The 14,639-nt window shown below is 38.7% G+C and overlaps 1 protein-coding gene across 1 annotated transcript in view; it reads right to left on the bottom strand.

Moving 5' to 3' along the window:
- ITGA8 (integrin, alpha 8) overlaps positions 1–14,615 on the bottom strand; it is a 108,823-nt gene extending 94,208 nt beyond the window's left edge. The window contains exons 1-3 of the mRNA XM_010023105.1: positions 14,493–14,615; positions 4,405–4,505; positions 1,767–1,890 (exon numbers count right to left, since the gene is read on the bottom strand). The gene's annotated coding sequence lies outside the window, so the exon portion shown is untranslated. The remainder of the gene's footprint in view (positions 1–1,766; positions 1,891–4,404; positions 4,506–14,492) is intronic.
- Between the last annotated feature and the right edge of the window lie 24 nt (positions 14,616–14,639).

Below are 14,639 nucleotides of genomic sequence, written 5' to 3'. Positions count from 1 at the left end.
GGTCACCCGAACTCTTTTCAAATGTCATAAGCCTTGGGCAAAGCCCCAGTGAGACATCATTGATAAACAGATTTTCTGATAGGCCATGGAAAGTATTATTGGGCTACATTATCACACATCTGTCAGATGTCAAGAAAGTCCAGCTACATAATGTGGAGTTGTATCTAAATCTTCACAGGAAGGAGACCTTTTAATTATGTGGTGTCTGCTTTTTCTGTAAAATGCCTGTTGCTTTCTTGACAAAATCAGAAACTCAAAGGTAGGAACACAGTTTGCAGTAGAGGAACAGTTAACGATGTATTTTGAAATCAGCCCATGCGCACATGGCAAGAATGGTAGCTGCAATAGCACAGTTGCTGTATCGTGACAAGAAGCAACACATAGCTTTGCTTCCAGGGTTTCCCCTGGAAGGGATAGGTAAGCCCATCATATTTGCTGTCTAACACACATTACCTTTAGAAACATAACCAAAAGAACAACTTTCTGATCTGTGAATGCAGGAACTGCCATAAACCTAACACAGTCCAAAGCTCAGTAAATTCACGGGATACTTCATACTGATTTTAATAGTTTGGAGTACTGAGGTTAATGAGGGTATTAAGAATCATCATAAACACTTAGTCACAGGATGAACAACTGATATAATCTAACGTGTGGCATTTTCTGCAGACTTGTAGGTAACTGAACTTGGTTCTAAATATACATTCAGTTTTTCCCTATTCTCCTAGAAGTAAGGCCCAGAGATGGCTATCACATCCTCAAAACAGCTCAGAGAAGAGTGCAGAACTCACTGCTAATGTGCATGGCTTTATTCCATGCTGGAAGTCCCTCATAAATGAGCTATTGTGGATAGTATTGGCATGAATGGTGCAGAGGCTGTGTTTCTGTGCAGGGTCTGGTTTTCAGATGGTGATCCTGTGATGAGAGATTTCATAGAATCATAGAATAGTTAGGGTTGGAAAGGACCTTAAGATCATCTAGTTCCAACCCTCCTGCCATGAGCAGGGACACCACACACTAAACTATGTTGCCCAAGGCTCTGTCGAGCCTGGCCTTAAACTCCTCCAGGGTTGGAGCATTCACAACTTCCTTGGGCAACCTATTCCAGTGCCTCACCACCCTCACTGTGAAGAACTTCTTCCTTAGATCTAACCTAAAGTTCCCCTGTTTAAGTTTAAACCCATTCCCCCTTGTCCTACCACTACAGGCCCTAATGAAGAGTCCCTCCCCAGCGTCCTTGTAGCCCCCCTTCAGATCCTGGAAGGCTGCTATAAGGTCTCCGCGCCGCCTTCTCTTTTCCAGGCTGAACAGCCCCAACTTTCTCAGCCTGTCTTCATACGGGAGGTGCTCCAGCCCTCTTATCATCCTCGTGGCCCTCCTCTGGACTTGCTCCCACAGCTCCATGTCCTTTTTATGTTGAGGACACTTATACTCAGCAGAAGCATGAATAATTGGCTTAAAATGTTATCTGGTTCTTATCTAAATCTGTTTGCTACATTTTAAAGCCACTTAAGTTGAACCAATTATGTCTCATCACTATAACTGCATAAGCTTAATTTACTTGATTTCTTCTCTTTCAATTAAACAATAAAGCACCCAATTGCAGGCATACAGTTTAATGCCAATTTTTCTCTAAACCCTCATCCAGAGTTATAATGTCATATAGTAATCTTCATTCAACCAAGACTGTGTGGAGACTGAAAGGATGAAAGCACGAAGTACAATATCAATTCCTCCAGCACAGGATTGGTCCTATTTATACTTACTGTTGCGACAAGGTGAATATTCAGCATAGGCACTGAAGTTCTGAATAGCTACATAGCAGGTGCCAACAGGGTCCTTTTCAGGGCTGTCTTTAAGGGTTCTCCAATGATATAAGGGAGCACAAGCCTATCAAAACAGAAACAATGTCACGTGTACCTTTCACACACTCAGCTGTATGGCAACTGTAGGTAATAAACAGTGTACAAGGATTCTCTCTGGTACTGTATCATTCATACAGCAATAATCACAACTTATTGACAGAAGAAAATGCAGGACTACTGATTTTAGTTTCATTATAGCTGAAAAGCATAGCCTGATCTTTCACTTACAGCCCTTAGCAGCTGAAATCTGTCAGGGACTACCACTCACACTAAAGCATATGTTACAGATACCCTCTAAGCCTGCTTTATAAGTAATGTATTTGCTCTATTACTGTTCATTACACAAGATTTTATCCCATAGTTTAAGATGTAGACCACATACATGTGGCTGAAGACATTCCTACTTCTGTCCTGACACGTCTTAAGAAAATGGGTGTTGCTGTCATTCTACTCAGCAGAAGAAAATTTGTTGTGTCATGTTATCACAATCATCAGATTGTCTGTCTTCTTATAAACCCTTCGTTTAAATCTTTAGAGAGACGATACAGCTATAATGCATTCAACAGTCTCTGGGCAAACAGGTTTTTGCTAAGTAACTTCTGGCTACTGAACTAATTTAACCTTCTGTGTTATGGTAGTGGTGTTGCAAACATGGCAGTGTAAGGATGAAAGATACAAAAGCTATGTAGTGAGAGACATTATCTTTCTTGAAAGTAACGCAGATAATTGGAAAAATAAAAAAGATAAGCTGTCAGGTATGCAAGTCATTCTTTAGGGGCTCCTGTGACCTAAAACTTTCCAATTGGCAGGGTGGTGGAAACACTACCTCTAAAAACCTTGCCTCTGTAAGATACAAACAAACCCTTCATTCATTTCGTACCTTGTCTTACTTGCCCAATCAGAAAACTGTCTACCTCTGGCAAGGTTTTGTTACTATTCACAGTACTGTATAAACCTTCATTCTGCAATCAGTTCCAGCTGGATGAACCACTGTGCTAGTCAGAGCTTACCAAGGAAGTCAGAGCTTCTGAAACAATGGTTTAACACACTGGGACTCTTAACATGTCCCTGCCTAGAAGACCTTACAGATTAAAACAGTGAGCAAAACCAGGGTGGAGCAAAGAGGAATACATGTCCTATGAGCATGATTTTAGGTACATTTGACATCAAGCAAAACAGTTTGAAACAAGAACTCAATATAATCATAAATGTTGACCTAACGCAGTTTACCATCATATTTGAGTTAAAAAAAAAAAAGTTTCTGACAGCTTGATGTCATTTTCTTTTTCTCTCCTTTCAGTTTACAAAGCTTAAAAGACAAAGTTTTCTAGCTTCACTCTTCAAATTTTTGCTTGAAAAGTGTTGATTATACCTCTGTTTCAGAAAGCCTAAGAAGAGTTATCAGAAGCAAACCAAAGTTTGGTCAGTACAGACACAGCACATCAGTTGGTGCTGAGGTTTTCTGCTCACTTGATTAAGATTCACCAAATGATGATAAAGAAGTTTTATTTCCCGTTTTGAACCGCTGTTTAGTAGAGCACATAAAATGAAAAATCTTCAGCTGTTTTTAGAATTTTTACATGTACTTAGCTCTGTAACAGAACAGCATGATGTTTTATGCATTACTTGTTTCATGTAAAAATCCTTCCCTAGGTTAACCACAAGGCATACTATATAAGGGAAAGCATTGCCTTTAGACTTCTTCCCTTACGACTTCTTGAGTAATAACTGGAAGTTTTAAGCAAATCCCAAGACACAAAATATGGCTTTGCAACTGTAAAAACTAACAAAATTAATGACCAAATTAATTATTCTTATCACAGTTATTTCAGTTACATTTTCAATGTAAACCTTTGTGCAAATATAAAATGTCTGTGTATAAGCAGCATCACCGCTACCTTGCTAAGCAATAAAAGTATTTGCCCCCTGCTGGGGTTCTCTATCAACACAGGCAAAATGTTCACTGAAACTGGAAAACAGACGTCACACTTTGACAGCAATCTTGATTAGGAGCTTTCTTATCATGACTTCTTTGTGGCTGCTTTACCAGGATTGCAACACAGCTTTTCAAAACAATGTAAATGTGATAGAAGAGGTCAGTGCTTTCTCTTAGTAATGGATCTTTAGCACAAAATCTTGGCTTCCATTACATTCTGCATTTAACATTCCAGATAAATCTTCACAATACAAAACATTTTATAGCATATAGCTATCAGTTATTGTGTATCTCTAAAATATATTTATTATCTATTAAAAAAACATCATTTACTTCCATAAAAATATGGCATTCTGCTATTTTCAGGATATAGCAGAATTTTCAGGACATTCTGCTATTTGCAGCAGGATTATCTTCACTCAATCTGTTCAACCTGATTTTACAGGCTGCTTTCATTTTCTGAGTTATACACATTATCTGTTTTATAATACAGGCATAAGTCTAGAGTTTTGTCCATGGCCTATACATAAAGAGCTATTAAAGATATACATTTGAGAAAAATAAACATTATCTCCACATGAATACCGAATGCATAAGACTTACCACAACTTTCTCCTTATGAGCTTTGACTGTTGCCCCAAACCACTGATTTGTCTTAAACTCAATAGGTTCCCTGGTGCCATTGACTTTAATTTTCCTGTTGTCTGACAAAGAAAGAAGCAGTTGACAGCTTATTTTCAAAAAGTATTACCCTGAGAATTACAGATACAAGTGAACAGACCAATGGGTATATTACATTGCATCCACTGTCATCGTTCTATCATCTTAACAGGAAATGGGCTTTCTAGTATCATTTAAGCTTTTCACTGGTCAGTGGAAAATAACTTAAATGCACATATGAAAATTAAAAATAATTTTACTTAAACTTCAGGAAAAAAAATAAAAAGGACTGAAAGAAGAAACCGTGTCCCCCCCGCCAAAAAAAACCCAAACAACCACCAACAAAAAAGGTTTATCTGGAATTTATGATTAAGAATGAACAGGAATCTACAAAAATTGGTGAAAAGCCCTAAAAAGTTTTCTCATATGTGGTAGAAACTTCCCATGCCAAGCAAAACCCGTGTTCCATAATTAGTTTTTGTCAAACAAATGACATTTCTCAGCATGCTTATTCAAAGACCTACAGTACAGATAGCAAAGGACTTAGTTTTTAACAGAATTACATGTGTACACACTGCCACAAGAGACAGCTTCTTAATGTTGCTTTATATACACTCTTGCAGATGTCAGCATAAGAGAAGCCATCTGGGCAAAGACTCAGGCCAATTATAATGCATTTCAGGTTTTAATAAAAAGCAGACATCCCTTCCTTTCACCCTCAGTTCTCTGAAGTAAACTGATTTCCCATATGTTCATGAGCTATGCTCTTCCCTTACCAGTCATTCCTAATGAACTTCTCAATTTATACACAAGCAGGGCATTACTCCTTCCCCCTTCTATCTGCATTCCCTTATGTTTGCTTCTGGTTCCTATCAGGAGAGATTTCACAAGAATCAATCCTTTTTATTCACTCTACGTGAAAATAAAACCATATATTGTCTACCTTCGAATGCAGAAAAACCAGTATGTCAGATTATATTCTATGGATTTGCATACAATTTTTAAACCTGAGGAAAAATGCACCCAACTCTTTGAAAAGCCAGCTCTTCCTGGGATTTGCCCGATAAGAATAGAGGAGATACCTCAATGCTTTTCTAGGATGTTGGATCACCAGTTACTTCAGCTTATGGTCACCTCATAAATGTTACAGATATAAACTGAAGTAGCAAGAAAAATACATTTTATTTGGAGGACAATAATAAACAAGAAGAAAAGTTGAATGAGAATGCATCTGTGAAAGTTTGAAAGTCTCTGAGAAAACATCTTCCTTCACGCAAATACATGTTTCTGTCCTGTGCCAGTTACAGGAGCTAGTATGGAAATCCATGCTTACGGATATGAGAGAGAAAAATTTTAGGAACATTTAGATATTAAAAATTCAGAAAGTATAACTTAAAATCACTCCAAAAATACTCATTTTTAGAGTACATTTTGTTGAACTTATGCCTAAACTTTAACAGTGTGGGAGACAGTGACTTTGACATGCTGCATTGCAGGAGCTGCCAGCTTCTCCCTAGTTGTTGGCAGCACCACTTAAGATTATTTTGTCCAGTGACATCAGACAATTTCAAACTTTAAAGGTTTCTTTTTTTCTCTTTTAATGCTCCTTCAAATCTGAACATGATCAATGTCCACAGATGAGGTCTTGATAGAAACAAAGCTTTTGAAGCTTGAAAATCAGCCATGGTCAGCTTCCAGCAGCCAATGCTAGCCTGGCTCTGAGGATGCTCACGACCAGTATTCTAACTTAAAAAGAGCTTACATTTTTAATCAAGACAGCATGCTTGTCTGCTGGCAAAGTATACCAGAAATCGAAAAGAAGTTAGGTTTAAAACTAGGGCAACTGTTTGCAGGATTTATAAAACCACAGCTGAATTTACCAGTAAATCTGCAAGAACTGTACGCACACCCACCGCGCTTAGCAGCACATGGTGTAGTATGAATCTTCCATCATGCGGCGTGGGATTTTCATTATAAGATGATTAGTAAATTACCACAGACACACAAATTAATAAATAGCTTTTTTTCCCTAATTAAATCTCTTTTGTCAGAAATTCTCTGTCACCTTTGTTCAGGATCCTTGCTGGAGCTATGGAGTCATATTCCCAGTTTCTAAGGTTGTGCCTTAAAATACAGTTTCATCTTTTGTATATATCAATCAATATTTCAGATTGCTGTAAAACTGCTACTGCTTCCCCCACAACTTTATGAAAATGAAGCTATATATACACAATTAACTTGCCTGAATACATGTGGACTGTTATTACTGTGCCCTGGTTGTATTCAATTAGACAACAAGGCTCTAAATGAAGCCACTGTAAATGGCCACTTCTGAGCCAGTCATCCACTTACAGATGAGACATGATCTAGGTAAGCACAGTCCTCCTCCTAAAGCAAACATCTGAGAAGGTCAGAACCACCATGGCCTAAAAGTACTTTTTTTTTTCCTTTATCAACTGTAGATAGCCATGGATGACTAGTCTAGACCAGAATCAGGTAAAAACTATTCATTTAGTCAGATAAATCCCAATCCAATTAAAAAAAGTTTTATTTCTATCTTTGATACATCCCTCAAAACTGTGTTATCTAAGCATTTCAAAAAGTAACATGTCTGTATCCTGAGAGCACCCTTATATGACAGAGAAATATCTCTCCTTGTGTTATTTATGGGGATCTGAGGCACATCATAGGCTATGTCTATACTGTACCTTACCCAGGGGCTAAGCTATAATTCTGTGAACAGCAAAATCTTGGCTTGAATTCAGGTTGCATTTAAATGTCATCTTCTCTTCTGGAAGAGAATGCCTGGCCCCTTTTAGGAAGGACTCCAGGCTATCTTGTATCACGATACGTGACACTAGTGTAAGGACAGCCAGAGTACAAGGCAGCAGCTGGGCTGGGCACACAACGCCTGAGCCTGTCCGCACAGCGGTCCAGCGAGTGCCTCGAGTACCAGCTGGACTGTTTCAGAGCCAGCCCAGGAGCTGTTCCAGATGGTCAACAGTCTGGATGACTCGCAAATTTGGCTTCAAACTCAGCCGTGGAGTCACTCTTGATTCTACTGCCTAAGACAGCAAGTCTGTATTGCAGGCTAAGGCCCAGACAAGAAGGAGTATACAAAGAGCAGAGATATGTATAAATATAAATGTAGGAGCAAGGGCATTCCTAAACTGCATTTCAGCAACACAAAAGCATCTAATTTTCTACTGCAGGAGCCAAGACTCCTATACATTGCTACTGCCCCACAATCCAGCTCCAGAAGCAGCTCTGGAGATGATGAAATATGATTCTCAAAATCAGCATTCCTTCACCTAGTCTTTTAGACTTGAGGTACCTAGGGACTACCAAAGGGGAAAAAGCTCCTTAAATTGCCAAAGGAGTAGCTGGACAAGTAGAAAAGTCTGAATTCAGTAAGTAGCAAACCTATGTAAAAATAGCAGTGCAGAAATTAATTTTTAGGAATTAGAACCTGAACCTAGAGCAAGTGTTAATGCCAACCCATCATTTGCACACACTAGACTAGATTTGGTGTTTTCTACAGGGACTGGTCTCTCAGTCACTGAGTCAGTACATTATAAACTGTTTAACAGGCATGAATCAAATATTACTCTAACAAATATTTCTTTGTAGTAGTAATCAGCATCTGTGTAAGAAACAGATGCATTTACAAACACTGATAGTGGCTCATTGCAATTCATCAGGCTCTTTAAAACTAGAAGTAAAAAATGCATCATCTAGTATAACTTGAAAATACTCAAATGAACAAAAGGAAATAAAAATATTTTAATCAAACTTAACACAGGAAAAAATGCTTCTAATCAAAGCAACATATCCAGCTAGGTAATACACCTGTAACTGTGTCAGGTAAGTTTCTCACTGCTCAGGAACTTTGAAAAGTATCTCTTTACGTGCTCCATGTGTGTTTCTTTGTCTGTATGTACTGAATAAACACAGATGGCCATTACCCAAGCACCTGCAGCTGGCTCTGTTACACTCTGCCCCCTAAACTGTACCTACTCAGACTACATCCAGGATAGCAAATCCCTTTCAAATACCTGTTCTGATACATGTGTGTATGTATCTATGCACATCCATATATATAAATAAATATAGATAATACAAAATGTAACATATATATTTCATATATTTCTACATAATTATATATACACGGAGTAGAGGTGAATAATCACCTCAACCAATCTGTATTTATATAAAATGGAAATACAAACATATAAACCCAAACATTTATATTTATATAAACACATATAGGTCAAGGAAAGTGAATATCCCCCTCACACAGATACAATACCTGGAATTCTATATAGAGTTTTGAGACACTGGTACAAGTTTTGCAGGTGTTTGGTCCAAAGAAGAGAAAGCAAAAGAGGATCTATTTGCACTTCATCTGGTGTTCAATAGGTAGAGAGAAGAGAGAGCCAAAGTCCCATTTGCGGTATGCAGCAGAAGGAAAAAAGGCAACAGACACAAAGTGCAGAAAGGGAATTTCTGATTATATATAAAGAAAATACTCTTCTCAGTGAGGGTGATTAAGCACTGGAACAGGATCCCCAGAAAGGCTATGGCATCTCCATCCTTGAGTAGCTTCAGAACATGGCTACACAAGCCTTTGAGCAACCTAATTTAACTTTGAAATGAGCATCATTAGGGTCCTGGCTTACAGAATGGAAGAGAAAGAGGAAAGGGTTCGTACTGGCACACATGGTTCCATATTCTAGAAGTGAGGGAAGAGAGGGCATCTTGTCAACCCTATCACCATGGCAGTGTGGTATCATTTTGGTATCACTACCATGAAAGATTCCAACGATACCACCCATTTCTAAGCAAAAGGAAGTCAGTAACATTCACAGGGTCATTGCTATTAGACGCTCAAAAGAGCAACAGAATAAAAATGCAAAGATAAAGACTATGATCCAGAGAACCAGGCCATGCAATTGCTTTCAACATTAATGCTGGGGGGAAAAGGACTCTATAGTGTTTAGAGACAGTAAGGACATGCAAAACCCTTGCATGACAAGAAAAGTTGCTTCTATTTTGGGATTTATCTGATTCTGCAAACATTTACTGAATTTCTGGTTTTTATTGTGCCTTAGATGCTATTCAAATGAGTTATTTTAATTTAATAGATCATATCTAGAGAGCTTTATTTGGACTTTCATTCCATGAATCAAGAAAAAAAGTATCACCAAACCCAGTAGGATTTTTTTCCCCTAAGTACAATCTGATCAAAACCAAATTAAGACCTCAGAGCTTGAACTAACATAGCTAAGGGTATTTTTTCCCTTCTTTAGATAAGGCTGACACTTATAAAAGAAACTCATGAGGGTCTATTATAAATCAGAATGCTACAAGTGAACCGTGAGGCTCCAGATAAGGTCTTACTGGCATAGTGGGCTGAAATGTGTCAACATTTAGAAGAACAGCAAAGTTCTCCCTCAGCACTTTCTCTTCAGATGCAAATTCTGTTTTGTAACAGGATTCTAAATTTTCCCTAGCATCTTACCATCTCTACAGCTAATGATTTTTTCATGTAACTAAACCTCTTGAGTACCACAATACATCCTTTCCTTGCACAGTACCTGGGTTCTGTTACAATCAGCTCAACTGCTGGCCAGATCAGCTCATGGTTTTTATCAACTGCACACTTGGCCAGAACTGATCTACGTCCCACTGCCCTGTTCCTCTTCAGAGGCTGTTCACATTTTTTCCAGCTAGTTTAGAAAAATAAAACCTGTTTTACTAAAACTGGTAAAGTTAATTGATAGCAAAGACAACACCCCAGTGACTTCTGGAAACTTAAGGGAAGTGATATCTAAAAATCTGCTTTTAGGAGCTAATTTAAAACGTAAGAACTTATTGCAGTCTGTTAAGTATTAGAATTAGAAGTTACCGTTATAATGAGCTTCTGAAATCTGAACTATTAGCTTTTTACCAGATTTCAAATGCACTAGTGCACTTCAGGGGGCATTTAAGTTTGCTTCTGGCTGCAAGATGCTTTGAGTGGTTCAGAAGTTCCCCAGTTAATCAAGCGCAGAGAAAGTTTTCTTCATCTTGCTCTCCTGCTACCTCTCCTGGCAGCTGAACGGAAGAGCACCCAGCTTAAACACAAAGACTTGGTAATTTAACTCGATGCTAAAGCAGAAATAGTCATTGTAAACCTTATTTCATAATAGAGAAACTGAAAAGGAGAAGTTAGCTTTGTGTAGTTAAGAGAGGAAAGACAGATCACAGCACTTTAATATGATGCCAACGCTTGTTCCCCTGTCCTGTCGTTGAGTTTCAAAGAGTGCCACAGCCTTACACTGCAATGCAACACGATGGCTTTACAGAGCAAGAAAACAAGGGAGAAGAGTCTCTGCCCTTCAGTCCATATCTCCTGAAGTAAGGGGATACTAAAACCCCTTCCATTATACTTTATCTCAGTTTCCTGCTGCAATGGAGCAGGTTAAAGCACTAGTTGTGCTTTCAAGGGCAGCGCTTTCAGCATCTTCCCAGAGTCTTGACCCCAGTGCCCAGATTTAGGGAGCTTTAAAGAACTGCAAATATGGGACTGCAGAGTCAGTGGTGTATCAACAGCAGGAAACACAAAGAGTCCTGCTAAAGCCCCTTCTTGGCTGGAGGCCATATTGCTGGCCAACCCATATGGGAATGTCCACTTACATGACTTGCTTATGGATGGGTTGGCTCAAATCCTACAGCATGTCAAAATTTCATCCTCGTTCCCATCTCTGCTCCCCTGTCCCTTGTCAGGAACTGTATTTCATCAATAGGATTAATTACTGATGTCAGTTTGCAAGTAAATCACCTCACTGCTTTGGAAATCTCTGGATTAGCTACTATGAAGATCAGAGATAGGTGAGCTAAGAAATTTAGTTGACAAGCGGGAAAAATTGCTGGTTGAACAATTTCAGTCAGGTGGCATTACTTTTAGGAATAGGCTGCGGATACTCCTGCACCTCTGTTAACTCCAACAGAGCTATCTTCTCGACAGAGAAGTTTAGCCCACACACATTTCCACACAAACACAAGTTATGCATCTGCTTATAGCACTCAGACCAGCTTGCACATCCTACCATATGCACAGTGCCACAGAGATGACTTTAGTAGTCTTAGTTTTGAGTATCAGTGCCAGTAGTTAGGATCCCAGTCTGACAGCTGGAACAAGGCGCTCAGAAGTAATGATACATTTCTTAAAGGTGTTCTTATATCTTTCACTGGGAATTGAGTACTAAATTGAATACTAAGTGTTCCTACTTAGTGTACACTAATTGTCAGTGCAATGTCTACTCCCTCATGTGATCTTCATTTCTGAGAAAAAAAGGAACAAGAGAGCCTCACGAACAATAAGGATTTGTCTTTTGTCATTTAAAGCTTATGTGACACAAAGAATGGAGTTTAGTCCTGAGTGTCGAAGCCTGTGTGGTGGAGGGAAGTGAGGTGCACCTTGCCAGTTACTGTTGGTGCAGTTCTTCCAGTGCCAGATCTCTGATCCACTGGGGAACATTAAAGTTGTCTTACATCAGTGTCAGGATGCACTTACCATCATAATATTAACCCTAGTGAGCCTATTTTTTTTTTTTCCACTAAGGTGGCTGTCACTTACTTGGTTCCCTCAGATTACTTTCTGAACAAGTGCCCCCTCTAAGACATTATATACTTTACAAACTCAACACATTCTTTTTTCCTTCCTTCTCTTCCTTGACTTATGACTGTGATCTTATTCATCGTTGCCCCTTAACAAGCCTTAAATGCATGCAGAGAAAGATTTTGTTCCTGTGTAGTTTGTTATACTTTACAGCCCCATAACAAGGCATATCTATCCATCCCCAATATCTGTAAAATACTGGATAACTGTAAATCAGTGCAAAGCAACTCCACACCTGTAACACCATGATATTCAAGAACGTCTAATACTAGTCAATGTTCTCATTGTTTTCACTCACTAGGACCGAGATATTAATAGAGTTAATACAAATAACATCAAAGAATTTGCAAAGGAAAGAACTCTTCTTGAAACTCTGTTCTTGTGAAAACAGTAAGATAATCTGTACAGTTACATACAAGTCTTAACAATTAGGTGTTCACTTAAACACTTATTTGTGGCAGTAGAAGTCCAAATAACACCCAAGTGCACTGTATGTTCTCCCCTCAATGGCAGAACAAAACTTGCATTGAATGGAACATACCTGAGCTTCATTTGTGTATACCCAGTCCTCGGAAATGGAATACATGAGCCCTCATGCTTATGTATAATTTAAGCCAGTGGTTCTCAACCACTTGGATTTGTTGATCTCTCTAATTTTTATGTTATGGTGGAAATTTCATAGTTTCTGTGACCTGCAGAATCTAACTTGGCATTCAGCACTTGTGACTCTGCTTTTCTTTTACAACTTTTTTTTAGAAGTCTTCCATTGAACTCGTGGCTGAAAAATACTGATTTAGTAAATTCTTTTTCTATTTGTTGGGTCACACTGCCTTCTAAGCGTTACATTATACTCCTCCTTTCTTTCTAATTTCACTCAAATTTTACTTCTGAACTTAATTTAAAATGCTTTCAATAATGCAACAGTTTTGTCTCTTTTATTGTGCTTACAGAATCTAACTGAAAGAGCTGATATTATTTGGTTAGTCAAGAAAAAAGTACTTTAAAAAGGAAGCTTTGTATAAAAATGCATCAAAATGGAATCTTCCAGCTCTGAAGCAGCTTCTGTAGTTTTTCAGTTTTGTTTCAGAAAACATTCCCAAAGCTTTCCAAGACTTTTAAAAAACTTCTATGAGGCATGAAGCATTAATCTTTAAAATTAGAGCTGCTAGAGCTGAGTTTCCAGTCTTCTAACAATTACTGGGTGGTTTTGTTTTGGGAAAAAGGATAATCTTGTGGCTAAGGAACTGAAGGAGAAGAAAAAATCCTGAGTTAGTTACCAGTATCATCACCAACTTCCTGTATGATCTTTGACAACTCTCACTTTTTTCTGTTTATTAGAATAAATATAAAGTGTGACTATAAATATAAAATGGGAATAGCAGCATTTCTGAGTCATGTTGTAGGGAGAAGGCATAGTGAGCACAAGGTGCCTGTACAAGAAAGAGCTGTAAATTGAAAATACCCCTATTTATTAAGGACTATCTAAGTCCCCTTAGGCGTACAATGGCCAAAGGCTTCAAAAGCAACTGTGTGTAACAGACTATTTGAAATAGTATCATTTAGGATAGAGCTCATGTGGACTTACTCTGTTAAGATTAAATATAACCTAAATCACAACTTTTGCTTAATGATTGAACTGTCAAAGTCCGCCTAAATGAATGAATTGGTTTTAAAGTCCCTGCAAACACTAGTTTTAAATTATTTTCAAGACCTATAAAGAGACAATAGAAAACATAAACAGCCTGAATTGTTTAAAACGTGTGTTCCCTCTAATTAAACAAGAAACATCTGTCTTGGGACTTTGGAAGTGGATATAATCTATCCTCATTGTGCCTAAATCAGTTAGGATCTATCTTCCAATGATCAGAAGTAAAATTCTTTCTTGCTGCAAAGAATTCAATAAGCATGCCACATGAGGTACCTCATCCAGCTGAACAGACGGAAAAACCCTTGCTGAAAATAACAGCAAATAGCAATCCTGTGAGTTCCAGGATTCAGAGAAGTGTGTGAGACATGGGTTTGGGGGGTTTGCCTTCTGAGCACTCAAACTTCTCTTGCCGCTAGTATTTTCAAAATGAGGAATCTGCTAAAAACACCTTTCATTAAAGCATTATCAAAACCAAAACAAAACAAGGCAGTTGTTAAGAAGAACTACGCAGAGCTCCTAGAGGTCATATTCCTGTTATTTCTCTCAGGACCACTAAGCCCTTCCCCACAAGTGCACATGCATACAGCTTCCCAGCAGCGGGGTTTCTCCAGCCAACTCAGCCCGTATCGACACAACCAAAGCGAGTCCGGACGAAACTTGTGCCGACGGGGCAACTGAGCACAGCCGAGCATTACACACGACATCCAACGATACACTTACTGGTGTTATCAAAGGGTATCTGCCTGCACTGGGTGGCGGGCCAGGCGCAGTAGTACACCGCTCCTCCTTCCACTATGTCTGGCTGCGTGGTGTTGGCTTTGGGAGCTCCCACCAGGACACTGACCCTGCGAAACAAGGACACCGACA

The sequence above is a fragment of the Nestor notabilis genome, unplaced genomic scaffold, assembly GCF_000696875.1.
Source record: "Nestor notabilis isolate BGI_N333 unplaced genomic scaffold, ASM69687v1 scaffold4841, whole genome shotgun sequence".
Classification (NCBI taxonomy): domain Eukaryota; kingdom Metazoa; phylum Chordata; class Aves; order Psittaciformes; family Psittacidae; genus Nestor; species Nestor notabilis.
This window is presented reverse-complemented; position numbering and strand designations above follow the sequence as displayed.